Source organism: Acipenser ruthenus, chromosome 50 (genome assembly GCF_902713425.1).
Source record: "Acipenser ruthenus chromosome 50, fAciRut3.2 maternal haplotype, whole genome shotgun sequence".
Classification (NCBI taxonomy): Eukaryota; Metazoa; Chordata; class Actinopteri; order Acipenseriformes; family Acipenseridae; genus Acipenser; species Acipenser ruthenus.
In genome coordinates this window covers 8,562,302-8,574,791 of record NC_081238.1, presented here as the reverse complement: position 1 = coordinate 8,574,791, position 12,490 = coordinate 8,562,302, and the positions used below count along the sequence as shown (strand labels likewise).

General features: G+C 39.4%; 2 protein-coding genes across 4 annotated transcripts in view; both read left to right on the top strand.

The window, feature by feature from the left end:
- LOC131722023 (zinc finger protein OZF-like) overlaps positions 1-12,490 on the top strand; it is a 307,153-nt gene that overhangs the window by 27,403 nt on the left and 267,260 nt on the right. The window lies entirely within an intron of this gene.
- Positions 10,447-12,490, top strand: part of LOC117965878 (zinc finger protein 501-like) — a 628,111-nt gene continuing 626,067 nt past the window's right edge. Inside the window, exon 1 of one of the 2 annotated variants that reach the window (XM_059015578.1) lies at positions 10,447-10,727. The gene's annotated coding sequence lies outside the window, so the exon portion shown is untranslated. The remainder of the gene's footprint in view (positions 10,728-12,490) is intronic. The other variant, XM_059015580.1, reaches the window with a different exon arrangement.

Below are 12,490 nucleotides of genomic sequence, written 5' to 3'. Positions count from 1 at the left end.
AATTGCATGTACTGCTAACAATTGATAAGAGACCTTGTGTCTACAAGCTTCTTGTCCAACATTGACCTCAAGCTAACAAGATATTGGTGCTGTGGACCAGGAGGGGCTAGGCTCTAAGACTTTTAGGAATACAAAGCATAAAGGGGCTAAAAGGCTCCCAGGGACTGCGTTGGACCAAGAGGTTCACAGGGAGAGTAAGAGATAATACCACTAGGACTTGAAGGGTCTAAGGCAGAACGGAGAGAAGATGACAAAAACAAGATGTATGGACCTTTTTGGGGCACCAGGGGTTTGAGGAATGCACTGAGTTCAGAGGTCGTCACACTGGACTACACACACACACACACACTCACACTCACACTAAATAAAATATATGTTAACAGGATAATGAGTTGTACCTTTTCTATTGGTTAAGTGTCAGAGAAAGAGGAGGAGAAAGACACCTATGCAGAAGGGTATTTAATGTCATGCAACAATTGTAAGAACGAGTATTCTGTGTCCTGTACCTGGGACCAGGCTCCCTGCATATTTCAATAAACCTAACAACTGACTGAAGAAAAGGACTCTGTGCAGTTTCTTGAATCTACCTACTCACCATCCTCTTTTTAAAGTTACATCATTTGGCGAGCCAGCCGTGGACTGTTTCCTGAAACTTTTTTTTTTCAAAAAACCGGGGAGGTTTTGATACCTGACTGCAGAGAAACCCATTTGCCCAGCCTGAATCCCGTGTGCACAGGACCAGGACAAAGCGAATGGACAGAGACTGCTTCTAACTTCTGACCAGACGGTGTGGAGAATCTTTGAATCAGGACTTCAGCTCGAACATATAACCACGTACATTGGTGAGTAGTTACTGGTTTATTGTTTTATATGCAGTGTTTAGAATGTAGTGAGAATCAAGGGTAGAATATGAAAGAGGACTTCTTGATAATTCATGTACATTGAGGACACAATTAGTTAAGTCAAGAGAGATTGACCACTGAACTAAAAGTGTATTGACTATTAGGACTTTAGGTATGAAAGAGGACCTCTGGATTCCTAAAAAAGTCGGAGTAAATCGTGTAGTGTTATGACGTGCCAGTAGAGTCTATTGGACTAGTTACACGGACTTGTATAGCTCAACAGGTACGGGCATACTCGGATTTATGTTTTATGTTTGTTTTTGAGAGGGTTTGGTACACCTGTTTTGTCTTTGTTTTTACTGTTTGGTTTATAAGTCACGATAAGGGGGCCATAGGATAAGCCTCTTATTTAACTGTCCACATTAGGTGGTACAGATAAGGAACAATCAGACAATAAGTTCCAGTTAAGCCCAAATAGCACATACAAAAGTGTAAATTAAATGTGCAATAAACCAAAATAAAAGTCTATGCTTCGTTAAGCATAGCTTTAAACACAGAATATTGGTAAAAACAAGACAAAACTAAAAACAAGTTGTTTTGTTAGTTTTGTGTTTTGTTGGGAGTCTGATCAACTCCAAATATGTTAGAAGCTGACCCTCAATGTCATCAAATGGATGGCTGGAGAATATGGAACATAGACTATGTGTTAAAACATGGCAAAAAGGGAAGCTATGTACAGAACAGTAATGTACATGTTCATGTGACAGGTCAGGAGTGTGTGTCTCGTAAGAAGAAAAAGACAAAGGAAATTCAAAATTGGTAGCCCACAAAAAAACAAAACAAAACAAAAAAAAACTGTAAAATTAAAAGGTCACATTAAAATGTAATTAAGAAGTTGCTTATTAATGATTGTTTGAGTAATTCTGATTTTGCTTAAGCGTGGAGATAAAGTAACATCTTAGTAAAACTATATACTAAGAACCAGCATGAATACTTATTGTCTTGCCTCGATCATAAGAGGGTTTGATAAGGGAAAGAGACCCATGTTAACTGATGAGTTATTTGTATTGTGTTAGTGTTTGAATGCAAAGGAATGGCCAACCTTTGAACTAAAACAATAACACAAATATACAAAGCAACAATTAATAGTTTGTTCAGGATTATATTGGTAAAACAAGAGGAACATTTTGTCTTTCTGATAGAGGATTTACTTGAAAAGAAAGTGGTGGTATTATTTTGGTACGCAGGGTCTGTGTCTCCCTGGTCACAGATTCAGGGAGGAATAGGGAAAAAAACTTGCGTGACCATATTTGGGCAGAGAGAGAAAAGACTATGAGAATAGATCACTGTTAGACAGACTAAAAAATAAAAAGACTTTTAGGAAGAGAACAAAGGTTTGTGGAGATCAATAAATCTGAAACAAATTAAATTATCGACCTGGAAATATTTTATTAAAAATATTTTCATGAATGAATGTTAAGTGTTTGTTTGAGAGTGAATTTTATGTTTAAGACACGGGTGAATTTTATGAATCACCTATGAATACATATTTGAAACCAAGATCACATGAGTGGTAGAGTTTGTATTATTGGTGTAGCTAAAAAAAGTGCAGAGTTAAAACGATGTTTTATTTAAGGGGTCTGTTTATTAATGATTGTTTAGTTCATGTTGAATTAAACAGGGAGATTGCATTCTCTTTGAATGGAAAACACGTAGTTTAATAAAGCACTGATGTTATCAGTATTAACTGGGTTTATTCTGATGTTGCTAAAGCACACTATCATACACGAGTAGAAGAAAAAAAAAGTTGAATTGTTAGAAAGCATAAAATACAATTCAAATGGGGAAAAAGAGGTCACAATCGATATCAGAGTGATTTACAAGGATTTCAACTTCTGCTAAGGCATCAGAATGCAGTGATGCAGGAGACAAAAGCAGTGTCACTCAGAGCTACGCGAGTGATGTGAAATGGGATGTTTGCACACATGTTTACGATGTGTTTTGTTTATGGTGGTTACAATTAGTATTTTACGGAGCTTCTTGCAGGAGAGGTGATGATAATTAGATTAATGTGATAACTGAAACATGAATAAATCGCGAGTGACATGAGATTATTGATGGTGCAGTATAGGACTGCAGGATTGATGGATTGTGATACTGGTATGATAGACAGTCTGTTGGTTAATGTTTGTGTGTTTGTCTGTGAATATAGGGTATGAATACTCTTTTGTGGAAGTTCAGCACAGGAGGCTGAACTAATGGAAATATTGTGATGCAAAATAAAGTCAACTTCTCACTGTCTAATACAGAACAGACAGTCACAGTAGCAAAAGTAATTATGCACTCACAGTAATACAAATGTACTTGGTAGGATTGACCATGGGGAAACGCCTGTGTAAATTAATCAAATAAAGAATATATTCGCTGGCTTAAGCATGAAGCAACCTGCGCCCTGGTTGGCGAAGTACAGTGATTCCATGTCCTCTGCCACCCAAAGAGCTCTGGGTTGGTAAAGCTTGTGGACCACATCCTAAAAAGGAAGCATCATAAACAGGTGCTCATGAAGGTCAGGTTTATGTGCACACACATTTTCTTTTTCTCACTGGACTATTTCTATAATAGATCCTGATTTATTTTGATCTGCTAAAAGGATGCTGTTATTAATTGCAGCAAGAATAGGCAGTACTTTTATTTCTGTAAGCGTTGTTGAGAAACATTAACGTTTGAATACATTTCTTTGTAAACTTTCTTTTCAACTGTTATTGTGATGTGTGCTCTGGATGTCTTGCCAAGAAGGGAGAGATCAATGTATGACTAACATCTTACAGGACTCAACTAGGTAATATCATACAGTATGTGGACGACATACTGTTGCAACGAGAACTGCGGAGAAGCACTATCTGTTGCTGGAGGAGCACGCTGCTCTCAAATTAAATCTAAAGAAAGCTGCATTAATGAAATCATCTGTTTGTTTCTTAGGAGTACAGGTGGAAGCTGGAGGACACACACCTGACCCAGAAAATAAAAAGTTGATTAAAAATTTGCCCCTTAGATCTTTTTGGGCATATTTGGATTCTGTCAGGACTTCATGGAAGGATACAGCGAACTAGCTGTCACCCTCTATGAACACCTGAATTGAGGCATTAAAACAGGCACTGATTCCAACCCCACTCAGGGTCTCCATTCAAATTTAAAAAGTTAAAAAAAAAAAAGCGGGGGGTTGGAAGGCTGATTGGGGAGGTTCGTATGAGATAATGGACAAACTGGGAGAAACCAATTTGAAATTGGCAATACAAAAATGAGGGAGTGAAAACTGGCTTGAAAACTAGTTTCACTGATAAGCAAGCCTGCTGGAGAATGGAAATTCCTAAGTGCACTGATGCAGTTAGTTTAGAGTAGTAATTGTGAGCAATAAAGCAGATAGAGATTTGTAGTTACTTTCAGAGTACAGACACAGGTCTAAGGCTTTTCTCTTCTCCTACAGGTTCATGCTGGAACTGATATTTTATATTATGTTCACGATATGGGGTGGACATAGGCTTTGAGAAAAATACAAGATAGAATTAACAGACATTGGCGATTCTTAGAATTGCAATAACATTATCAATGCAGATGAAAAAGAGACTATTCAAGAATTAACCTTTTTGAAATTAAATCAGATATTAATCAAAAGAATAAATACTGCACTTGTTCTCCACAGGTTCCGAGATAATATTGATGGCGTTTATGTGGAATGGAAGCACAATGCTGTTCATCGGAACTGAGAGGACCATTTCAGAAGAGTTTGTGCAGAAAGTTCCAATACACTTGTGAGACAATTTGGATATGCAAACAGGAACTGTACATATTAACCTGCAGAACTTTACAATGCTTGTCCATGATATGTAGTAATTAAGCTCTACCATATATCTGGAACAAGAGTGTAAGTTGCTGAGAGACGGTCATGAGGAGGTATCTGAAACCACAGAGACATTCTTACATATGGGGAACCATTCCAGTCTGCATATCAAAAGAAGAAATTATGATGACGTTAAAGTGACATTTTTGGGGATGTAATGGGGACTGTTAATTTCAGTTAACATACCTGATAATGAAACTACGTATTATAAACTTGGGGTATAGATGTATGATTGGTGAAAAGATTTGTCTTAGTTTAAAGATACTAAAGGTAATATGTCAGCGATCCTGGAGTGCAGAGATGGGAAGGTCTCATGTAATTTATTACTAATCACATTCAGTAAAATAACAAAAACTGCAAAGGTTGTACCATTGACCTCTAGAGGCACTGGGAGTATGGAGTTTGTGTTGTTCATGACACTTAAGAGTGACATTGTTAAGACATTGTATCTGCCATCCATGGTAGGGAGGTAAAATGGTTGGTGTTTTGCAATGGATTATTTGGAGTGTTGTTAGGAACATAATACTATATTAATATGTACTTGTAAGGTAATGGGACATCCTATGTTGAATGGAAATACCAATTGAAAACAGCTGTTCTACTGAAAAATATGGTTACCTATATTAGACATTAATTGTGGAAATCATGTGAACTTTGAATGATATGCTGTAGTGTTGAATATGTCTAAAATGAGGCACTATTTTAGTACTTGTTCAATGCATAGTGATCATTTTTGAAGTTATAGTTTTAGGTTTTAATCAATTTTAAGTGTATCATAAGATTGAGATGGTCTAGAATATTGGATTCTAGAAAGATGTAATTTAACATACGGGTTAAAAATAATGATACACCTAAATGTGTTAGAGCAACATGAGTGTGGTTCTGATCGAGAGGATGGGGATCCACAGCTGGAACATGGAGTTTATTCTGAGAGTACTGTAGTTTCGGATAGAAGATGTGATTATGAGCTTACAGAGTTAAACCAACACTGCACCGCGTAGCTAAAGAGCAGGACGGGTGGGTGAAATTGGGAGGCATAGATTGCTGTAAGGAATTGAGTACGTCAGTAATTTGCACTTGTTCCATGCGGGGTGATCTAATTTCTTGAAACAGGGCAGTAAACCGTACTATCGAGTTAAAATCACTACGAAAGTATGTCCCTTTTGCACCTCCTACCGCGGGAAGGTATCATTCTCGGACCAGAAAGAAAAACTGTTTTGGATGATGTGAATATAGTATTATCGTATGTAATGTATAATTTCACAAATCTAACTGTTATGTTTGAACAGCATTGCAAGCAACACACCAATATCCAGAATTGGCTTCAAAGGGAAATAGGTAGTACAATAAGAGATTACAAAGAGCGAATGTGTGAAGGTAATGAGAAACGTAGGAAGAGGGGACTTTTTGATGAAATAGCAGGATGGTTTGGTGCAGGAAATTCTGTTGCAAACAGCTGGGATATTTATCAAATGTCAAGTGCTGTGGGAAAAGAAATAGAAAGATTGGGGAATGGACAGATGTATGTAAATCAAGGGATTAGGCTCCAGGGTACAGCTATATATGAGCTAATGGATGGAACAGAGGGAGCCCTGCGCAATTTGACCAAAGCAATAGATTGTAGAATATTTGCGGGTGACCTTTTAAAAACAATTAAGGAAGAAATAATGGACATTAGGCTAAGAGTGGTACCTAGACATGCACAGGAGGAACTCAGGTTGAGGTTGGCAATGATCCACCCTGATCAGACTGACCTCCTGGGAGCTAGTTTAGTGTGGCCAAAGGAGAATGGCAAGGAACCACCTAGTCACATAGAGTTCTATCTCTCAATACCATACATGGATCCTAATAACCAGTATAAAGACAGTTTGAAGATTAGACCGATAGGAGTACTACACAATGAGACAGTGAAAGTTTGGGAAAAGACTACATGGAAAGTTCAGCGAGGCAACTGGAGTGGTGTGGTGCATGAAGCATGTTGTTATGAAACAAATAGTCATGTAGTTTGCCGGTGTCCTGCAATCACCGGAATTAATAGAAATATAAGCACTGAATTAGAGGTACATCCACTAGAGGGGTGGAAAAAAGCAGTGCAGGTTGAGAAATATCAATGGTGTGTGTTGAGTAACCATACCAATTTTAAATATGGAGATTTAACTTGTCAGACTTCTCCAGGATTTTGTTTTTCTCCAACACATGCAGTTCAGATTGGAGATATATATATACCTGAACCTGAAGCAGAGGAGTTCCAAATTACTGCTTGGTGGGATGACACATATCTAGATTCATATTTGGTCATTTTTTCTCAAGTGCACAAATTGGTTAAAATAGCCCTACAAAGAGCGGAACAGAAGCTGCTCAAAGCTAAGGTCGAAGTTGATTTGGCACAATTAAAAGCCACCGTATTGAAACGATATGGATGGTCAGGACAGGCCTTAGGGCACACTTTTGGGGATTATGTTGTTTTAATAATACTGTTAATAATAATAGTATTGATTTTATGGAATAGCATTCAGTGTTTTTGGTGGAAAAAACAACATCGACAGTTAGAAAGGACCATTGGCAGATGGGAAACTGTAAACTTACTGGGAGCCACCATGAATAAGAAATAATACCTGTGTACAGTGATAAACTGTATTTACTGTATTTTTCTGTATGTTTACTGTATGTTTATTTTTCATTTTTTGTATTATTTGTACGTATGTTTGTTTTTTTTTGTTTTTTTTGCTCATGACATACTTACATGGAGAAACAGCGAAGGCAAGGTAGATACCTACACATAATGGAGAGACTTAGAATGAGAGGAACATACTTCACTATAATATATTATACAAACACGGTACTTGATGTGACTACTCAGAACCAGCGAAGAGGACATCTGAGGGCTCGGGATCACGTCAGCAACTTGGTTGTAGCGGGTCACCCCCCTCCATCTTATATTTTAAAAGTAGGGTATGTTGGAAAACATGGATTGAGAATTGATTAGCAGTTTGCTACGCATGTGGACTGGCAGAGCTATACTGGTGTTCTTTTCTGAAAAGAAACTAATATTGCAGATAGCAGACTGTTTGGTTCAAATTGCATGTACTGCTAACAATTGATAAGAGACCTTGTGTCTACAAGCTTCTTGTCCAACATTGACCTCAAGCTAACAAGATATTGGTGCTGTGGACCAGGAGGGGCTAGGCTCTAAGACTTTTAGGAATACAAAGCATAAAGGGGCTAAAAGGCTCCCAGGGACTGCGTTGGACCAAGAGGTTCACAGGGAGAGTAAGAGATAATACCACTAGGACTTGAAGGGTCTAAGGCAGAACGGAGAGAAGATGACAAAAACAAGATGTATGGACCTTTTTGGGGCACCAGGGGTTTGAGGAATGCACTGAGTTCAGAGGTCGTCACACTGGACTACACACACACACACACACTCACACTCACACTAAATAAAATATATGTTAACAGGATAATGAGTTGTACCTTTTCTATTGGTTAAGTGTCAGAGAAAGAGGAGGAGAAAGACACCTATGCAGAAGGGTATTTAATGTCATGCAACAATTGTAAGAACGAGTATTCTGTGTCCTGTACCTGGGACCAGGCTCCCTGCATATTTCAATAAACCTAACAACTGACTGAAGAAAAGGACTCTGTGCAGTTTCTTGAATCTACCTACTCACCATCCTCTTTTTAAAGTTACATCAAGAATGTTTAAAGCTTTATATATTGTGTATCAATTGCATCCTGTAAGACAGTGTGAAGTGTAGATCATGCTATTAAAAGAGAACACCTTTACACATTTCACTATTCAGAAGCCACTAATAAACTTTGCATTGATTTTACACTGAACTGTTGTGAAGTGTTTTTTCTTTATTGCTTTACTGCTCGGCTCCACTATTTGTGCTGCCTGTCTAGGAGAAGAGAAGTCTATTAATCCAAACAGCATGCAGATTGATTTAGATTGGATCAGGAGCAATGGATCCTCAAACAGGTTTGCACTGTACAGGGATGTCATGCATGCGGAAATGGGAAAAACAACAAACAAAATCCAGCATTACTTTAAAACATTAAGGTCACAGAAAATGACACCACTGCAGTGGTGTTTCATGTGGAGCAGCTTTGAGGTGCTTCATGTGGAGCAGCTTTGAGGTGTTTCATGTGGAGCAGCTTTGAGGTGTTTCATGTGGAGCAGCTTTGAGGTGCTTCATGTGGAGCAGCTTTGAGGTGCTTCATGTGGAGCAGCTTTGAGGTGCTTCGTGTGGAGCAGCTTTGAGGTGTTTCATGTGGAGCAGCTTTGAGGTGCTTCATGTGGAGCAGCTTTGAGGTGTTTCATGTGGAGCAGCTTTGAGGTGTTTCATGTGGAGTAGCTTTGAGGTGCTTCATGTGGAGCAGCTTTGAGGTGCTTCATGTGGAGCAGCTTTGAGGTGTTTCATGTGGAGCAGCTTTGAGGTGTTTCATGTGGAGCAGCTTTTGGAAACACATTTAGAAGCACACTTCTGGAGATTGATTACTAAAATATGCATTTTATTTTTAATCGAATGAGGGTCAAGTGGTACAAACAGTAACATGTAACAATAATAATCCTGGTTTGTTAACTTTAGTGTTTCGTTGTATTGGAACCGAAGGGCTGAAGCTGAAATGTATAGAAGGGGTTCAGACTGATGCAAATGAACAAGGAAATGTCACTCACACTAACAAGGACCATATTGGAAAAGGAAACATAATGACACCACAGAAATCTAATATATGTGTTATTAATGTGCAAGAATAAACTGGATTGCTGGACTGCATTGAAAAAAATAAAAGTAAAAATTCTGCCATCTACTGGTCACTTTTATGAACTGATTCAAATATTAAATTCAGAATCTTTAACAAAAAGCCACATTTGTGTTTGAACTGGTTTCTCCTTAATGTGTTTGAAATCATATTTAAATATACTTTCAATGAAGTGTATCTGTGTTTCCTTCACTAGTTTTATTCTGCTGGTATCATTTTAAACACTGAGGGAGACCTCAGTTCCAAACTCGTGCTGTGGAGCGTCACACAGGGTTTTTTTTTTTATATTGTTAAGTGAAAGAAACACATTTTTTATTTTGCTACAGGATATCTGGTACTACACGAGGTTACAATATGGGTTTACAAGCCTTGCTTTCAGATAGTGAAATGGGCAGCAGTGTGGAGTAGTGGTTAGGGCTCTGGACTCTTGACCGGAGGGTTGTGGGTTCAATCCCCAGTGGGGGACACTGCTGTTGTACCCTTGAGCAAGGTGCTTTACCTAGATTGCTCCAGTAAAAACCCAACTGTATAAATGGGTAATTGTATGTAAAACATAATGTAATATCTTGTAACAGTTGTAAGTCACCCTGGATAAGGGGGTCTGCTAAGAAATAAATAATAATAATAATAATAATAATAATAATAATAATAATAATAATAGTGTTGCACTTCCTTGATCACCTGGGGGGTGAAATTGTCCCCTCCTCTTGAACGGCTTCTTTCACAGTATCTTAATCTGTATTCCTGTAATCTCATAGTGCTGTATACATCTGTGAAAGTGAACCGAAGCAAATAATATATGAGTTATATATAATAATTAAAAAAATAAAAGAGCACTGTTTTCCTTGAACTAAACTAACACATTGTAACACATTTTCAGATTTGGAGTGGCTGGTAACGGCTCTCACCTGAAGGGAAGAAAGGACACATTCACTGCAGCTCTCCCATCAGAGGAAAGCGCTAACGAGTCCCTCTGGAAGAGAACAAGGAGAGGCTAACACCGGACAGCGGACACCCGGGGAGGGGCTGACGTGTTGGGGGCGTGTTCTTGTACCTGGAACTGAGAGAGAGGGGGTTAAATCTGCAGTGAGGACTAGTCTAGTCACACAGATTACCTGTCGCTGTTAGTTTGAGCTGCTTGTTTACCCTGGAGAGAAGAACCGAGACGATCAGAGCGAGTGACTAGAACCGTGCTGCACATCCCACTGACAATACCTGAAGTAAGTGTTTCTCTCTATTATTACACTTCACAGTAAATATGAAATAGATTTCGCTAGATCTTCATGGCATGTAACGTTTGTCAATTAGCTGTTCTAATTCTGATTCGGGCTCACTTAACAGAATAATTCTACCGATTTCGAAGTTAGCAGTGCTCCAGTAAGCTTTTTATATCTGGAGCCTGCACTTTTGCACTGATGGTCACTTTTAAATAACTGCGTACAAACGTATGTCTTTTGTAATTGCAGACTTTTAGGCGTCATGCTAATAAAAACATTGAGCGTATTCATAAACTGGTTTGCGCACATGCATCAATACTCATTTAAAGCATGGCTGCGTGAAATATCCGCTAGTTTTAGTTTTTAAGAACTTCTCCCAATCCAGCCGCAGAGACAAACAGTATCGATTCTGAACCGGTAACAGAATCGAATCGGGCTTCTACCTCTCTAATTGTTTGCAGCGTTCCACTTTATTTTCATGTATTTATTTCTTAGCAGACGCCCTTATCCCCACCTGGGATTGAACCCACGACCCTCCGGTCAAGAGTCCAGAGCCCTGACCGCTACTCCACACTGCTGCCCATCCGCCATGAATGACACATCATTACTCTGGAGGAGTTGCGTTTTGAGGACCTTTTGCGTTTGTGCAGCAGTGGTGCCGACCATTTCATCACATTGTCGTTCGCATGCGTGGCGTTCACTCCATTTCATCACATTGTCGTTCGCATACGTGGCGTTCACTCCATTTCATCACATTGTCGTTTGCATGCGTGGCGTTCACTCCATTTCATCACATTGTCGTTCGCATGCGTGGCGTTCACTCCATTTCATCGCATTGTCGTTCGCATGCGTGGCGTTCACTCCATTTCATCACATTGTCGTTCGCATACGTGGCGTTCACTCCATTTCATCGCATTGTCGTTCGCATGCGTGGCGTTCACTCCATTTCATCACATTGTCGTTCGCATACGTGGCGTTCACTCCATTTCATCACATTGTCGTTCGCATGCGTGGCGTTCACTCCATTTCATCACATTGTCGTTCGCATGCGTGGCGTTCACTCCATTTCATCACATTGTCGTTCGCATACGTGGCGTTCACTCCATTTCAGCACATTGTCGTTCGCATGCGTGGCGTTCACTCCATTTCATCACATTGTCGTTCGCATACGTGGCGTTCACTCCATTTCAGCACATTGTCGTTCGCATGCGTGGCGTTCACTCCATTTCATCGCATTGTCGTTCGCATACGTGGCGTTCACTCCATTTCATCGCATTGTCGTTTGCATACGTGGCGTTCACTCCGTTCAGTTTGTGTAACTCCAGCACTGGCGACTCTTTGAAAGGAAGCTCTTCTGCAATACAGTGAGCGCGCGGTGTTCATTCTTATGCACAGCCCCTCTTCCTGTGCTTTGCTGTGGGTTGATTCAGTCTGATGGAAACACACGGAGATGCTCTGCTCTGTAGGTTGCGTTTGCTTTCCTGAAATATGCTGCTGATCCTTTGCATGTCCTGCACGACTCTTCTGTTTAATTAGTGATTTATTTCTTAAGCGGCTACAATAGGGCAGTGAAGCGAGCTGATTCTCGACCGAACCATTCAGTATACGAGAGGGGGGGAGTGTTACACAGAGTTAATAATGACGGTGTTTTAATCATGTGTGTATGAAACTGGTTATGAAAATATCTATTTAATATAAACAGCTGTACGTCTAGTGTCTTGCATATCCTATTGCTTTACAATAATACCTGGTTGTCTGAATTTGTA